This window comes from Pseudophryne corroboree, chromosome 2 (genome assembly GCF_028390025.1).
Source record: "Pseudophryne corroboree isolate aPseCor3 chromosome 2, aPseCor3.hap2, whole genome shotgun sequence".
Lineage (NCBI taxonomy): Eukaryota > Metazoa > Chordata > Amphibia > Anura > Myobatrachidae > Pseudophryne > Pseudophryne corroboree.
The window spans coordinates 474,199,727-474,205,073 of record NC_086445.1 but is presented as its reverse complement, the minus strand read 5'-3'; the positions used below and the strand labels follow the sequence as shown (position 1 = coordinate 474,205,073).

Here is a 5,347-nt window from a genome sequence, read left to right as displayed (position 1 = left end):
TGGCAGAAAGGAATTCAGTGACATGGGCCAATTGTTACATTTGTTTGTTTATTTGTGTCTCACCACCAGGGGTCACCAGACATTTCTGAATTGCAGTTCCGCTCCCTGCCTGAGGTGCTGCTCTTGTGACATTCTTGCAGATCAGGTGCCAGGTGAGTGATCATTTAATAAGTCTTGACACCTGTCATCTGGCTTTTAAAGTCTGCTTGAGGCCTATACACTTTGCTGGTCATTATGTTTCCTGGTCCGATGTGAGGAGGTTGCTGATTTTGGAGCTGTTCTTGTTATACCTGTGTGCCTGTCTGCCAAACAACCTACAAAGTCCAAGCTGCACTTTTTCTTACATTCCTGGCCTATCTACATCCTGCAAGGTCTGCCATAGCTGTTCCTATGATATCTGCATCACTCCTGTCTGCCAGTATCCGGTACTCCTCTCTTAAATTCCTGTATTTCCATTATCTGCAAATACTCTATTTACTAGGTTCTATCAATTAATGCATATACCTGGATTATCCATTTACCAACATTGCCTCAGTGTGCAAGTATCCTGTGCCTTAGTTTTGGTCATTTCTGCATTTCTCTGGACAATCAGTTTACCTACATAATCTCAGTCTGTAAACCTCTTGTGGTTTGTTCTCTGCCATTTCTGCATATACCTGGACTATTTACTTATCTGCTTAGCCTCAGTTTTGCAAATACTGTGCACTGTGTTCTTGTTCATTTTTCAATAAACACCCTGATTTACCTTCAACCCTTTGTTCTTTTGGATTCCTTATTCACTCTGGGGAAGTAAGCATATATCCAATACAGATGGTGACAAATCTGGGGAGGATAGATAGATTTGGATATCATCTGTGTGCTGATGATACTGAATTTCATCTACACGCAGATGATGCTGAAATCCAAAAGAGCTGATTAGTTTGCCAACCGATGTGGTGTATATTGAGATACTGTAAGCAGAGGATCTAAGACTGAGCCTTGCGGTACTCCAACTGATAAAGATAGCAAAGAGGAGGTGGATTCAGAGAAGCGGACACTGAACAAGTGATTAGATAGGTAGGATTAGAACCAAAAAAGGGCTGGGGATTCAGTGGCGTAAGTTCGTCGCAGGTGCCCGGAGGCAAGATAAATGTTGGTGCCCCCCCTTAGAAAGATAGAGATTGAAACACACACACACACACACACACACACACACACACACACACACACACACACACAGTAACATGCAGCCTATGTATGAAACAGCCATCCCCCCCTCCCCACACACGCACACAGTAACACCCATCCTGTACTTTGGGGTCTGGGATGGGAGCCGTCAGGGTGTCTTCGATGGGCAGGGTCTGAGGAGGGACATGTGGCAGCAGAACACACAGAGGAGACTTAGGAGCCAGAAACCACCAGCAGAGACCCCCATCCTCCCTGCACAGCGGCAACCATCGGCCAGCAGCAGGTGACTGTAGTACTTGCCGGGGGAGGGGGGCAGATGTGCACAGAAGAGTGAGACAGCTTGCACCACTAAGGTATGTCAGTGGTTCTATCTCTCCATGGCTACAAATGCCTGCTGGGACTCCTGTCCCCAACATCCCTGAGGAGTGGTGCCCCCTGCAGGGCAGGAGCCCGGCGGCAGCCGACTCCATTGCCTCCCAGAGTTACGCCTCTGTGTGGATTGTAGTGTTTGCAGGAGAAGAGAGTGGATCAACAGTGTCAAAAGCAGCAGAGAAACCTCAAATAATAAGAAGTGAGTAATGGCGTTTAGACTTAGCAGTGACCAGATCATTAATTACTTTAGTCAGTGCTGTCTCTGTGGAGTATTGAGAATAAAAGCCTGACTGATGCGGGTCCAATAAGTTGTGCAAGTTAAAGTATCTGTAGCGAGTGTAGGCAAGTATTTAAAGTAGCTTGGAGGGGCATTGAAGCTGACAGAAGTTTGAGAGAGTCAGGGTCAGAATTTTGTTTTTTTCAGAATGGAAGTAATCAGTGCATACTTGAACAATAAAGGAAAGATACCAGCAGCAAGAGAGAGATTACAGATTTTAGTTAAGGGTGGGATGAGCACATGAGTGAGAGCTTTACTTATTTGTGAGGGTACAGGATCAAGAGGAAAGGTAGTATAGTAGGAGCAAGAGAAGAACATTGATGCTTCATCTTTATTTGTGGGTTCAGTTAGAGAATTGAGTAGGTGACTGGCTGAGGAAGAGCATACCATTTCATCTAAGATCTTATCAATCTTGCCCTTGAAGTAGGAATCAAGATCTTGCACGTTGATAACGGCTGGTGGGTAAGGAGAGGGATGGTTAAGAAGTGATTTAAATGTATTGAAAAGTCACCTGGGGTTAGAGCCTTGAGCAGAGTCTTAAACTGTATGTGAGGAAGATGCTTGGAGTATGAAATTTATGCCACTGATGTTCAACTTTACATTATAGTTTTCGTAGGTGTCTTGTCAACTTAGAGTGCAAAGGTTGACATTTAGGCATATGTGGAGTGTGATGGGTAAATGGAGCCACTTCATCAAGGGTTATTTCTATAGTCTGATTTAGGTGTGATACAGCCGTCTCAGTAGAAGTGAATGCAGAAATAGATGAGAGCAGAAATATACAAGAACTGTGTACTTTGTTGCACCTTGTCATCTATTTATTGCTCTATTTGTGCTTTAAACCAACTGACAACATTATTTATATCTGGGATAATGTTCTGTACCCATTAAATAATTACTTACCACAAAGGGTCCATGTGATTACCAAGTACTGCAATTGGTTTTTATTAGACCCTGAATGCTGTTCTGTCCATGCTATGTCTAGCTGTACATAAATAATTTCAGTATTCTTATTCAGTATTGCTTTATGCTGTATCTACTAAGCCACATTCCATATTTGAATTTTTTCTTTTTACAAAATGTATGCATTGATACTCGCTCGTACCCACCAGCGCTCTTCTCCTTTTGCTTCCATTCACAGTCAGTGACTGATCTGTTCTATCCATCCTTCTCCGGCATGGAGATACTATTAATTACAGTATGTCATTATTCTCCATGTATTGTACTACAGACACTAGGGGGTAAATTTACTAAGGTGGGAGTTTTTTTAGAACTGGTGATGTTGCCTATAGCAACCAATCAGATTCTACTTAACGTTTGTCTAGCTGCTTCTAGAAGATAATAGATACAATCTGATTGGTTGCTATGGGCAACATCACCAGTTCTAAAAATCTCCCACCTTAGTAAATATACCCTTTTGTGGCATCATGTAAATAAAAGATAATAATAACAACAACAATAACAGTATAAACAATAAAAAGTTACACTGTGAATATTAAGCTGGTGGTGTAAACATTAAGGAAATTAATTGCTCATTTGTTTTTGTTAATGTTAGTATCTGGCTAAAATAAGTGATTTTTTTTTTTCTCTCAGTCACAATTCCACACGCAGTACTGAATGTGACAAAATGGGGGGTATCCAATTGTTAGAAAAGTTAGTTGGGAGTCTGTTTTTTCCTATCAAATAGACAGGAAAAAACAGACACCCAAGTGACTTTTCAAACAATTGAATTCCACCCATAGTGACAGTACAGAGATGATGTTCCCAGGTTCATCCATTAATGGTCCACACCAACTTAAAAGAATTCCATGATAACGGAAAAAAGAAAAATTCCATGATCATTTTATATATTAATGGATGCTGGCCTCTTGGATGATACCAGAATTACATGACTTGCATTAGAAAGATTTTTTGTGCTTCTTTGAAAGGTTGTTCTTGATTAAGAATTGGAAGCTATGGCAATTTTATTTATTGCAGTGTCAATACTGTTTACAATCATATCTTTCCCCGAGTGTTGATTTATGTTCTTTTTGGTTGCAGGCATCAGTGAAGCAGGTGTTGGGGCACCTAACAATTTCATTGCCATCAGAATTAATTGACACGTGCTTTGTGAATATTGATTACAGAATACCAATGTATCTGCTCAGGAACTGCACCGACTATGAAAATGACCATTTACATGTGATGCTTAGAAAAAGCTATAACATACACCAGTATTTTGAACTTGCAATACAGGGAATATTCTGTATGTTTACTTTACTATGTTAACTCCCCCATATTATGGTTTGTGCAAAGGAGAACTTAAAAAAAAATTGTCATATTTCTGTCACACACATTTACATATTATATCTGAATATTTGGTACTAGGCCCAAGGCCGTAGAAAAGATTCCTGGGCCCCAGCAATGAAAGGAGGCGTGGCCTGGCCATGGAAACAATGTACTTTTTATGCACCACTAAGCGGTGCCAACCTGTGGTAGGGGGAGCTGGGGAGGGGTGCTTTCAGCCAGGATCAGCTCCAGGGAGGGGGCACAGTCAGTGCAATTGCCTACTCCCTCTTCCAGACAGAGGATACTGCTGCTCCCAGGACCTACTAGGCTGAAGAGCAGGCTGTGGCTGCTAACTGACATGTAAGGGAGGGGGGGGGGGGGGTGCACTTATCAGGGCACCCACCTGGCCTCTCAAAGAAGCCTGGGTAATTAGAACCCACCCTCCCCCTCTCTGTGCCACTGTCTAGGCCTTCTGCATGATTTTAGTAAAACCAAAAGGGCTTTGCAACACTCAGTTTTCTCTTGCAAGTACAATATAGTATCTTATACAACCTTTGACATCTATTAATTTCGTATTTTATGTTAGATGATTTTAAAAGTAATTTCTAAAGTGCTCCACTGCTTGTACACTTATAAACACATAATGTATGCACTAAAAGGTCGCTCTCTTAGTACCAAGTTCCAAAAGAGTGTGAAAAAAGCAGGATCCAGGATTCCAAGGGTTCCTATCCACTCAGGCTGCAGTGTGATGCTGTTTGCCATTGTGGGGTTCATTGTTATGCTTTTAATCTGCAACCTTTTGTAAGTGCAGTCTGTGAATTAAATTTCCTTGTATATAAGGATAATCTGCACTACAGTTTTTTCCACATATCTTCCTGAACCAATGCGGTTATAACTAATACATTGGAAGGGGAGGTATATTATTTTTTTCAGATAGCTGAAAGAACTTTGCCTGGTGACAGACTATATTATAATAATAATAATAATAATAATAATAATATTTATATAGTGCTCTTTCTCCAAGAGGACTTAAGGCGCTTAACAGATACAGAGCATAATATAGTACAGAAATAATGAAGTACAGAACAGCTTTTCATAAAATACAGAAGCATGAAGATACTAAAGGGACATTATGGAAATGCTTGAGTGAACAGGAAAGTCTTTTGAAGGATTCTGTAGTTGGGGCCTCTCGCACTGTCCGGGGAAGTGAGTTCCAGAGAGTCGGACTCGCATGACTAAAAGCTCGATATGTTCTGGATTCAGGGC

The 5,347-nt window shown here is 41.3% G+C and overlaps 1 long non-coding RNA gene across 1 annotated transcript; it reads left to right on the top strand.

Moving 5' to 3' along the window:
- Positions 1–221: 221 nt before the first annotated feature.
- LOC135050891 (uncharacterized) lies at positions 222–4,926 on the top strand. Its single transcript, XR_010241904.1, has 2 exons — positions 222–371; positions 3,854–4,926. It is a non-coding gene; the product is annotated as an uncharacterized LOC135050891 (long non-coding RNA).
- Positions 4,927–5,347: the final 421 nt, after the last annotated feature.